This window comes from Arvicanthis niloticus, chromosome 5 (assembly GCF_011762505.2).
Source record: "Arvicanthis niloticus isolate mArvNil1 chromosome 5, mArvNil1.pat.X, whole genome shotgun sequence".
NCBI lineage: Eukaryota > Metazoa > Chordata > Mammalia > Rodentia > Muridae > Arvicanthis > Arvicanthis niloticus.
The window spans coordinates 25,673,315-25,685,519 of record NC_047662.1 but is presented as its reverse complement, the minus strand read 5'-3'; the positions used below and the strand labels follow the sequence as shown (position 1 = coordinate 25,685,519).

General features: G+C 47.2%; 1 long non-coding RNA gene across 1 annotated transcript; it reads right to left on the bottom strand.

The window, feature by feature from the left end:
- Window positions 1–1,295: 1,295 nt before the first annotated feature.
- On the bottom strand, window positions 1,296–9,633 carry LOC117709360 (uncharacterized). Its single transcript, XR_004606881.2, has 4 exons — window positions 9,526–9,633; window positions 3,868–4,086; window positions 2,138–2,316; window positions 1,296–1,722 (listed from the first exon to the last, which is right to left on the bottom strand). It is a non-coding gene; the product is annotated as an uncharacterized LOC117709360 (long non-coding RNA).
- Window positions 9,634–12,205: the final 2,572 nt, after the last annotated feature.

Below are 12,205 nucleotides of genomic sequence, written 5' to 3'. Positions count from 1 at the left end.
CCTCAACTCCCCTAGGTTTCTGTTGTACGTATACTTTCCTCCAAAAGTATCACTCTTCCTATTCTCTGCCACTGACATCCTGGGTACCACATCTTGAGAGGCAGCCATTGTTAAGATAAACAAAGCAATGCCCAGCCCAAGGCAACTGCAGCTTTCAGCTCCAGTGATATTTAACCAATAGGCAGCTGCAGGGTGCAAATGGTGCTCCCCAATTGATTCATCAAGTTCTGTACAGATCAGGTTATGAAAACAGGCCCGGTGGGAGGATTGGGTGAGCACAAAACCCTCAGCATTGAGCCCAGGCAGGCTGAGGAGCGGTCAAGGAACACCAGCCTCAGTCTTGGTGCTGTGTGTCCCATGAACTGTCAGTGCTGACTCTTGTGAGCTGGAGAGAGCCAGGAGGAGCTTTGCCTCCATTGTAACCACTGGAGCTTCCTCAGACTTCTGTTATTATTGTTCCTGCTCTGAGGGTGGTCATGCACTGGATGGATGCCTGATATACATGTTCAAATAACAGCTAACACTCACTGAGCAACTGCCAGGTTCGCTTTTGAGATTTACTCCTTGCTAACGAGGAGGGTCTGAACACCATTCTTAGTTTACAGTTGATGTAATAGAAGCAAGGAATGTTAAACAGAAAGGGCTGGAAAGGTAGCTTGGTCAATAAAGTTGCAGGTCTTGCATAGATGAGGGCGTGGATTTCAATCTCAGAATTCACACACACAAAAAGCCATGCATATGTATAATCCCGGCTCTGGGGAAGCACACACAGTGACTCCTGGGGACTCACTAGCCAGCCAGCTTTTAGGACTCGCCAAGTTTCCAAGCCAGCAAGAAGCCTTGCCTCAACAATAAGACAAATTGTATCCAATGAACCATACCTAAGTTGTCTCTGTACACGTGTACTCCTCCAGCCCCCTCCCCCCCCACACATACAAGATTCAATAGGGTTGAGGATACAGTGCAGGGAGCCCTGAGTTTTGTTCCTGGGGTCACCCTTTAAAAAAATTAAAGTTAAATAACCTGTTTAGAGTTGCAGAGCAAACGAAAACATCAGCTGCTACCACGTAGTCTTTTTTTTTTTTCCAAAGTAGGGCTTCAGCTGGCGCGTCAATGGAGGCGCAGCTACGTGTAGAAAACACAGCTGGGTGTGTGGCTCGGTGACGGCTTGTCTAGCATGTTCGTGACCTTGGATTCTGTTGCCACTCAGGGTGGGGAGAGGTGGGGCATAGCTTTCCACCGTGCTTATCTCTAGATTTTAGGCTGTAGGGATACGAGTTGAATTTTCCCTTTTATTTTTTATTTATCTGTGCCTTCTATATTTTTTCCATCAGAAATACATCTTATTTTGACACAGGGGGAAACAATCAAAAGTAACGCTTTAAACGGCTGTGGCGAGAGCCTGAATGAACAGTGTCGGGCTGGATTGATGATCAGCTGCAAGAGGCAAGAGTGGGCAGGGGAGGTGTGAGCCAGGGTATTTGACTGGGGTGAGTGTGGACGAAGGGATGGCTATAGGAAATGTACAGGTCTTTATTTCTTCTGGGGATGGCGTGTCACGGTGCATGTGATGATCAGAGAACAACTCTGGGGAGAACAACAAATGGAGAGTTGGTTCTCTCCGTTCACCATGTGGTCTTTAGGGACTGAACTGAAGTCACCAGTTTTGGTGGCAGGCACCTTTACCCTCTGAGGCATCTTGACATCTGGGTTACAGGGAATCTAGAAGACAAGATAAAGATGTCACGAGGAGGAAGCAGCTGACTGGCATCCATTCACTCCCTAGGTGACTGCCACAGCGCCTCCTGATACTCATGACAGGCAGTTCCTGGCCTCACAGAACCTCTGTGCAGCCAGGGGAAGACAAATCACTGTGAGACGCTTTGGTCTGACAATGGAAAAACAGAGAGTTGAGGGGACTTCAGAGTTTGGTGGAAAGCCAGCTCAGACTGGTTTCCCCTTTCAAAGCATTCAGATAGAGAAAGTAAGGGGATTCCATGGGTTCGGGAGGAAAACCCTTCTCAGCAGAGAAGAGCAGTGTTGAAGATTGCATCAGCCGGAGCTTGGTCACAGAGGAGCTGGGGAGACAAATGGCTGGAATGAGGTGGGATAAGGAGTAGAACCAGAAGCTACCTACCAAGCCGCTGGCTCTCGGGACCCAGACAAGCTGAATGAGACAGGCAGCTGACTGAGCTTCCAGCAGAGGGGCAGGCTTGACCTTCATTTTGGAAGGGTCACTGAAGCTGGTATGTAAGGCACAGACAGGGGCAAAATTGGTGGCAAGGGGTCCATGTGGCTCTTGGATCCAGAAAGTACCTGCAGTATACCATTAATACTGCATTAATACCATAATACATTAATGTCCTCAGCTCCCTGTGTGTGTAGTGTAGGAAAAGATGCCAGGGGCAGCCAGTCTTGGGGGGCTGGTGCTCCTGGGAGATTTCTTTTCTGTTTGTGTCTGTTTGGCACTGGCTGCTCTTCCAGAGGACCTAGGTTCAATTCCTAGCACCCACAAAGAAGCTCACAACTGATTGTAACTCCAGGGTCCAAATCCCTCACACAACATACTTACATACATATAGGCAAAACATCAATGCATTTTTTAAAAAGGCCGGGCATGATGGTCCATACCTTTAATCCCAGCACTCAGAAGGCAAAGACAGACAGATCTCTGTGAGTTTGAGGCTAGCCTGGTCTACAAAGCAAGTTCAAGGATACCTGAGGCTCTACACAGAGAAACACTGTCTCAAAACCAAAGTAAACCAAACCAGCAAAAACAAAAACAACAATAATAAAAACCCAAACAAACAAACAAAAAGCATGCAAATGAGATGAATGGCTGGGTCTGCTTGAGCTGATGTGCAGGCTGCAATACCCTAGCTATGCTTTATAGAGTATGAGTATGCTGGGCTAGCGTCTCAGGCAGTCATCAAACTAGGCCAGTGCACAGGCTGTGCAGCCGAGGCTAGACCTGGGAACTGGGGACATCCTGGGTGGAGGAGGGTCCAGGGAATTCACCAGGTTGGACCAGTATACAGAATGCATGGCGAGGGCTAGGGTAGGACAGGGCAGGCAGGAGAGGGTGCAGGGACCCACCAGCCTGGGCTGGCACACAGGATGTGTGACTGAGACTAGGGGTAGAGGTTGAGGACAGCTGGGGTTTGTGAACCTGGAGAGATGGAGCCGTCACTGTCTGTGAAGAACAATATCCAAAGGCAAATTTGCAGAAGGCTGACGGGGAGCTAACGGGGAATCGCTGGAAGTAATTTTCAAATACCCAGGCAGAGAGGTCAAGATTGTTCTGGGAAGATGTACAGAAGGAAGGCCAGGGCTGAAGACATCAAGGCACAGATGGTTTTGAAAGGCCATGTAGGGGGGCTGGTGAGATGGTTTTACAGGTAAAGGCACTTGATGTCAAGTGCCTGACCTGGGTTCCCTCCCCGGAACCAACATGATGGAAGGAAAGAAAGAATTTCCACAAAGTATCCTCTGATTTCTCCATATGTGTTCTCACATACACATACACACATATAAATAACTGCAGTAAGGATTCTTTTTTTTTTTTTTCTTTTAAAGAAAGGTATGTAGAAGAGGATTTAGGAGCCAGCATAGAGGAGAAATATGGCTGCTGGGCTTTAAGTATAGCCTTCTGGGATGACGGTATCCCTTCTTCAGAGACAGAGGACCCAGGAGATACAGTAGCCATTGGAGGGAGAGTGGTGGTGTATGTGCTGTGGACATGCTGACTTTCAGGCATGAAAGAGTAGGCTGGACACCTGGGTCAGAGATGGAGACAAGAGTGGGGATAGCTGATGGGCCAGCAAATTATGGAGAAGAAATAAAAATCGATGCAAAACAGCATTTTACCAAGTCCCAGAGTCAGGGCAAGCAGCCGTTGATGCAGGTGTTCCAGAGCACACGGGCGAAACCCTCAGCAGTATGTACTGTGGAGGAAACCCATCAGAGAACTGGAAAAGGCAGACCCTGCCTGCCCTGCCCAGGCTGGGCACCATCTGCTTCTCCGGGGTTCCTGAATGAGCGTCTCTGGAGATACCTGAGAAGGGATCAGATGGAAAGGAGATAGATCTGAAAAACAGAGAGGGAAGTCAGAGAGTAACCCCTTCACAACCTATGCCCAAGCACACTGCCTCGAGTAGAAAACCATTTTATTTGAGAGTTTGTCTGTCTGCTTAGTAGCACTGGGGATTTCAGTCAGGACCTTACACACCCTAGCAAATGCTCTACCAGTGAACCCCATGGCCAGCTTGCCTTACATTTATTTATTTATTTATTTATTTATTTATTTATTTATTTAAAGTTTGGGGACAGGGTTTCACTAAGGTGCCCAGATTGACTCCACAGCCCAGGCAGGCCTTGAATTTGGGATTATTCTACCTCAGCCTCCTGAGTAGCTGCTCCCTCCTTGAATTTGGGATTATTCTACCTCAGCCTCCTGAGTAGCTGCTCCCTCCATTTATCCACACAGCTGATGTGTGTCTGGAGACTTTTAGTCATGAGGGGGGAAAAAGGAAAACTTGAAACACAGAAAAATAGGTAATAAGTACAATTTCTATTTCTGCTGATATGGCATGTTACAGACCCTGAATAACACAGATGGAAATATATGTGTGTATGCATGTGTGTATGTGCATGTGTGTGTGCCTGCATGTGTATGTGTCTCTGTGTGTGTGTGTGTGTGCGTGTGGAGAGGTATGCACACACGCATGTTACAGTGATCACTTTACATCTAAGTCAAAGGAGACAAAAATATAAATATATGAAGATATCGTATGACAGAGGTCAATAATGAATAGAGACTAATCCCCCAGGAAACAGATGAGGAACAACACTAGATGAAGTGTTATCTCTAAATAAGGTGTCACAACAGTCTTCACTGAAAAACAGTGACTTTAAAAAATAGAGATAGCAAGTCTATGGGGCCAGGGAGTACAATGTGATGGTTTATATATGTTTGGCCCAGGGAGTGGCACTTTTGGGAGGTGTGGCCTTGTTGGAGTAGGTGTGTCACTGTGGGCGTGGGCTTTAAGATCCTCATCCTAGCTGCCTGGGAGCCAGTATTCTGCTAGGAGCCTTCAGATGAAGATGTAGAACTCTCAGCTCCTCCTGCACCATGCCTGCCTGGATGCTGCCATGCTCCTACCTTGTTGATAATGGACCTGTAAGCCAGCCCCAATTAAATATTGTGCTTTATAGGATTTGCCTTGGTCATGGTGCCTGTTCACAGCATAAGACCCTAACTAAGACAGCAGGTCTAGGCGCTTGTTGACAAGCCCAACAACCTGCATTCAATCCCCAGGACTCACATGGTAGAAGGAGAAAACTAACTCCCAGGATCTGTGTCTCTGACCTTCATACATGCAGCATAGCTCACATGTGTGTGCATGTGTGGGTGCATGTGCACACATGGGGACACACACACAGACACACACACACACACAAATTTAAAGAGTAAATAGTGACATTAAAGGAAAGTTTCATGAAGGCTGAAGAGTAATCACATGAATGTCTGAATAAAGAACACATCAAATAGAAGAAATGTGGAGTGAGCAAGGAGCAGAGAAACTGGGGTGATGCTGGTCAGCGAAGGGGAGGAGCAAAACATGTGATCTTTAGCCAGGCCTGTTTAGTCCCAGGACTGGGGCAGGGGGAGGTAGAGGCAGAGGGATCTCTGTGAGTTTAAGGCCAGCATGGGCTACATAGAGAGTTCCAGGTCAGCCAGGGCTACATAGAGAGATCCCGTTTCAACAGAAGGAGAAGGAAGAGAAGGCGGGAAGAGGAAGAAAGAGCACAGCAGGCATTGAGCCAGGGTTCTAGACAGAGAGTGTTTTCTTCCATCAGTTTGAAGGTCACGCTGGTTCCATCATCTTCCTCCGCTATGGTTTTTGGGGGGCAGTTGGCCTCCAGTCCCATCAGAGACCCTCTGAGATGTGATGTCTTCTGTCCTCTGGCTGCCCGTAACCTCTCTGCTTTGTCTTGGTTTCCATAATTCTTACCATCATGTGCCCAAATATAGCTTCCTTTGAGTTTCTCTGTCTAGAATTCAGTTGATTATGCATGTTATGATTTGATGTCTCTCTTAAATTTGGAAGATGTCAACAATTACTCCTTCAGATATCACGTGGTTTCCTCTTCCTCAGAGGCTCCAACGACACATCAGGCAGACATCCCCCGTGCTTCAGGCATCTCCTAACTACACACCAGGCAGACATCCCCCGTGCTTCAGGCGTCTCCTAACTACTCATTGGGTAGACATTACCCACGCTTCAGGCATCTCCTAACTACACACCAGGCAGACAACCCCTGAGCTTCAGGCCCCTCTTATGCTGCTCTGTTTTCTACTCTTCAGTGTCTTCCCACTTCAGTCTGAACATTTTCTTCTGGCCTATGTCCAGTTTGCTAATTTTTTCTCTACCTGCATCGAATCTGCCCATCTGATCCACTTATTGAGTTCTTAATTTCCGACTGCCATACCTGCTAGTTCTAAAATTCACTTTTTACAATCCACATCTTTTCTGTTTCTCTTCTGAGATGCCCCATCTTTTCGTTGAAGTGATCAATCCCATTAATCACTATTATTTTTAAAGTCTGATAAGAGGGCCAACGGGATGGCTCAGTGGGCAGACACACTGGCTGCACAAACCTTGTAACCTGAGTTCAATCCTGAAATCCATATAAATGTGGGAGGGAAAAAAAACTGACTACAAAATTGTCCTGTGTGTGTGTGTGTGTGTGTGTGTGTGTGTGTGTGTGTGTGTAGAGATGGCTCAGTGGTTAAGAGCACTGGTTGCTCTTCCAGAGACCCTGGTTCAGTGCCTAGCTTTCACATGGCAGCTTGCAACACTCTGTAATTCTACTTCCAGGGCATCTGATACCCTCTTCTGGTCTTTAAGGATACCAGGCATGTAAGTGATGTTCAGACACTCATGCAGGTGAAACACTCATATACATAAGATTAAAATGTTTAAACACTGTCTACTAACCTCCACATGCTTGCTGTGCAGTACACACCCACTCTTCCACCACACAATCCCCACAAATCCCCACCACACAATAATTTTAAATCAAAAAATAAGTAATAAATGCCTAACCATGGCCACAATTTCCTATGGAGCTTTTTTTTCTCCTGGGGGTTTAGTCCATGTGTTCATCTTTGCATGTGTGTAAGTCACATGTCTCGTCACAGAAACAGCCCCTGAGAGCAACTTAAAAGAAGAAAAGGTTTAACTGTCTCGGGGTTTCAGCCCATGGTTGTTTCCACCATTGCTATAGGCCCACAGTGAGGCGTGACTCAGCACCACTGACACAACAGAGAGAGGTGACAAGGGGCGATGAGAGCAAGGTCGCTCACCTCGAGGCCAGGAAGCACCTCAGATGGGGTTTTTACTTTGCCCTTTGATCTACTGACTTTTATGCATGTCTTGCCCAGTTTAGGATAGGCCTTCCCTCCTTGGTCGCTCTTCTTGCTAAAAGCCCTACTAGACACACCCAGAAGTGTGCGTCCACTAATCTGCCAGGCACTTCTCAACACCGTCAGGTTGTTGATCAAGAAGAAATACCACCAAGCTGAAGAGATGGCTCAATTAGTAAACCACTTTGCCATACACTGTAAGGACCTGGGTTCACATCCCTAGCACCCATTCCAAAAGACGGGGGGTTGTGTCACATGCCTATAATCTCAGCAATGAGAAGGCAGAGACAGCAAGACCTCTGCGCCTTGCTGGTTACTATCTTGGTTGAGTGAAAGATCTCAGCTCAAAAAATAAGGTGGAAAGCAACTGAGGAAGATATCTGATGTCATCTACTGGCCTCCATATGCACATGGACACACACATGCACAATCAATCTCTTTCTTACTCTGTGTGTGTGTGTGTGTGTGTGTGTGTCTGTCTGTCTGTCTGTCTGTCTCTGTCTCTCTCTCATATCTATGTCTGTCTCTCATTTCTGTCTCTCTGTCTCTGTGTGTGTCAGTCTGTCTCCCTGTCTCTCTCATCTCTGCCTCTCTGTCTCTCTCATGATTAACCATTATAAGGTATTTACTGTTGGGTTTTTTTTCCTCATTAAAACTGGTCCTCATGTATGAAAAAAATGTAGAGATAATTTGATGCTCCACCTCACCTGCTGCTGCTCAGGGGAGGATGTGCGTTCGCTTCATGTGGGCCATGGAGCCAGCCAGCTCACCTTAATGAACCCGCACAGACCCAGAACTGCCTCTCAGCCCATGGCTCAATGGCTAATCCATCTGAGTCACTCAGAATCAGCCACCATGAAAAGTGCTGTGATGGAGGTCAATGTGGTGATGTCAGAGCGAGCTGTGGAATGGGCCTGAGAGCCGGTGCTGTCTGAGCTAAGACAATGCAGGAAGAAGACCTCTTTCAGAGAGCAGAGGCTCTGACAACAACAACCATTCGAAGATACAGATCATTCCAGACAGTGAGCAAGTGATGCAAGTGGCCTGAGGCAGAAATGAGCTTATCTCTGTAGAATATAAAGAAGGCAGGGCGGGGTAAGGTAGAGAAAGGTTGGCCATTAAAGCCTTGGCAACGAGTGTTGATTTCATTTCAAATGCAGTGGGAAATTATGAAAGAATTCTGTCCAAGGGAGTGATGTAACCTGCTTGGTGTGTTTGAAAGATCACTCTGGTAGAAAGACCAGAAAGGCTGCCTGGAGTCATCCTGGTGAGAGAGGGCTGGCCTGGACTAGGATACTGGGCAAAAGAAGACAAATAGAACCTGAGCTGTATTGTGGAAGACAGAATTTACAAGGCTTCGTGCTTTAACACAGGCCCACAGCAGAGATGCCATGTCTGGTGTTCAGATTTGGAGTTGGTGAGGAGGAAAAAAGGTGCTTGAGCAATTGAGTGGATGGTAGAGGCGAGATGCTGAGAGCCTACCAAGATGGAGGATATGGACAGTGTAGGTTCACGGAATAGAAGCCAATATTTCCATGGAGAGGCAATTTCCATGTTATACAGGTGGCATTAATTTCGTGTCCTTTGGTCAAAATGACCTAAGCAAAAATGAGAGCTTGTTGGCTGACACTTTTGAGAGTTAGAAGCTCATGAGTAAGTTGGAGCAGGTAATGTAACTGTGGTAGACACACAGACTCAGGGCTCTTGTCCCCAGGGATAAGATTTTCCTATGGCTGTAATCAAAGACAACTACCAAGGTAATTTACTGTGGTTGTTGTTGCTATTGTTATCACCATCATCGTCATCGTCATCATCGTCATCATCATCATCATCATCATCACCATGGTGTTTTGAGACAGAGTTTCTCTGTATAGCCCTGGCTATCCTGAAACTCCCTCTGTAGACCAGGCTGGCCTTGAACTCAGAGATCTGCCTGCCTCTGCCTCCTGAGTGAGGAGCAAAGGTGTAGGCCACCACTCTTCCTTACTGTGCACACAGTGTAACCATCCATCTTAGTTTGAGTTTTAATGCTGTGAAGAGACACCATGACCATGGCAGCTCTTCTAAAGAAAAACATTTAATTGGGGCTGGCTTACAGTTTTAGAGGTTTAGTCCATTATCATCAGGGCAGGAAGCTTGGCAGCGTGCAGGCGGACATGGTGCTGGAGAAGGAGCTGAGAGTTCTACATCTTGCTCTGCAGGCAGCATAAGAGGACTGTGTGCCACACTAGGTGTAGCTTGAGACCTCAAAGCCCACCTCCACAGTGACACACTTCCTCCAACATGGCCACACCTATTCCAACAAAGCCACACCTCCTAATAGTGCCACTCCCTATGAGCCAAGCATTCAAATACATGAATCTACAGGGGCCATACCTATTCAAACCACATCATCGACCTCATAACCCTGCTGCTTGATTTTTCCTGCCATGATGGACTGAACCCTCAAACCATAAGCCAGTGTAACCCTTCCTTTCCTGTGTTGCTTTGTCAGGTATTGTGTTACAGGGGCAAGAAACATAACTAGTACCCCAACCAAGGGCAAGATAAACTGATACTGTAAGCCTTTCTCTTCCTAAGTTTCTCATCTTAGGGGTCAGCTAACACCTTGGGTAATATTAACTTATGGCTCCAGGAACAGGCTGGACACACCATAAGCTTCAGGCAGCAGTCTTTCTGAACCTCCAGTGTGGAGAAGCAGAACGTAGGTCAGCCTTGGATCTGATCTGTGACTCTGAGGCTTGACAGACACCTGACTTAGGCATGTTCTTTACCCTCTCTGAGACTCAGTGTAAACTAGTGGTTAAATATATAAATTGGGTGGATTGTGAAAATTTAAAATGACCTTAGGCCAGGCATGGCGGCACATGCCTTTACCTGCAGTACTCAGGAGCCAGGGGCAAGTAGGTTCAAGGCTAGTCTGGTCTACAAAGTGAGTTCCAGGCCAAACAGGTCTGAATACTATATGCAACCCTGTCTAACACACACACACACATCACCTCAACCAACAAATACCTTGAGAAAGGAAGATATGACAGAGCCAGAAACAACCCAATGAGTTGATCTGCATGAGCAAACAGGGAGGAAGAAGCCAGGGTGGACCTTGGCAGCAGAGAAGAAAGGCCAGCTCATACAAGGGGCCAGGAATGCCTAGGGCTTTCTGCCAATTCCACCTCAAAGCTGGCCTTGGCCCAAGCCTGCCTGATGAGGGCCCTCCCAGACTCCCCACCCGTAGTCGGGACAGGTCCCAGCCCGTACCCCCACTCCTCCGCCTGCAGCTGGGGTTTGCTGTAGCCCCACACATTCCTTTAGAATTGATAAGATTCTGAAAGCCACACCCTCTACCCTCTACCTTCCTGGAGCTAGATAGGGGTGAGGCACTCAGCCTTCCCCTCCATCCTGCAGGCCAGCTGCTGGCAGCCGATCCCACTCCATGTACCTACGTGACAGTCTTTCCTCATAGGCTTAAAGAACCCCCAGAGGGCCCCTGCTGACCCTGCCCCAGCTATTTGGTGGGGGTTTCTCTCCTCAATCCCCACCATGTACCCATCGGCTTCATTCTTTCCCATCCCATGTGTGCTAGACAGTTTTTATGTCAAGTTGACATAAGCTGAGGTGATCTGGGAAGGAGTTTTCATTGAGAAAACACCTCCTTACAACTGGCCTGTAGGCAAATCTGTGGGACATTTTCCTGATCGATGATCAGTGGAAGAAGTCCAAGCTCACTGTGGCAGGTGCCACCTCTGGATAGGCAGTCCTGAGATGTGTAAGAAAGCAGACTAAACAGGCTACAAGGAGCAAGCCACTAAACACAACTCCTCCATGACTTCTGTTTCGGTTCCTGCCTCTGGGTTCCTGCCTTGAGTTCCTGCCCCTACTTTCCTGGATGATGGACAGCAAGCTATGGACTGAAATAAACATTTTCTCCCCAAGTTGCTTTTGGTCATAGTGTTTATCACAGCAATAGAAACCGTAACTAAGATATCATGAAATTCATGAATTAAAAGAACTTGCAGGTATATGCAGCATTGGAAAGACCATGGCTTGAGAGGTAACAAAGGTGCCCCAAACCCTCAGCATTCTTCATCTTTATTGTGGCTCATGAATACCCAGGGCCCATGAAGGAACCTGCAATGGTTTTATGTGAGTGTCGATAACAGTCCAGAGAGTCCCTGTCAACTCTGATATGCTGTAGACCAGACTCCCAAGGCCTCTTCTCTCACCACCACAGATCTCTTCCAATCAGTGGCACCTTCATGGGTACCTTCATGTGCACCAAGATACCTGATATTGGGTACAGAACAACCAGTGTTATGGGGGTCCCAGAGGACAAGTCTTGCCTTCTGGAGTGAGTAGAGGACTTTGATTTATTACTATGACCTGGAACAAGCAGCAGAAACCTCCAAATTTCCCTCATGTCACCTGGCAGTCACCTAAGAGAGATGGTAGACCAATAACCTAAGTGAGATTTGATGAAAGAATGTTCTAGAAGTGTTGCAGCCCAAGCTGCGCCAAAAATGTTAAGAACTGCTCTGCAGAACCCAAGGGAAGATCCTGGGTATCTAAAACAAGATGTTATCAGAGTGTGCTCAGCTGTTGTAGGCTGTTGTAATCAAGTCTCTTGTCAGGGTATATGGCTCAAGATGGCTGCAAGGACGATAGCCGCTTTCTGTCAGCTCCCCACACTAGAAGAGCTGATTGTCATTGTCAATATAAGTAAGAGAACAGAAGTCTAGAACTCTTTAGGCCCAGGTTGGAAGTGAGGGAGCTGCAGCC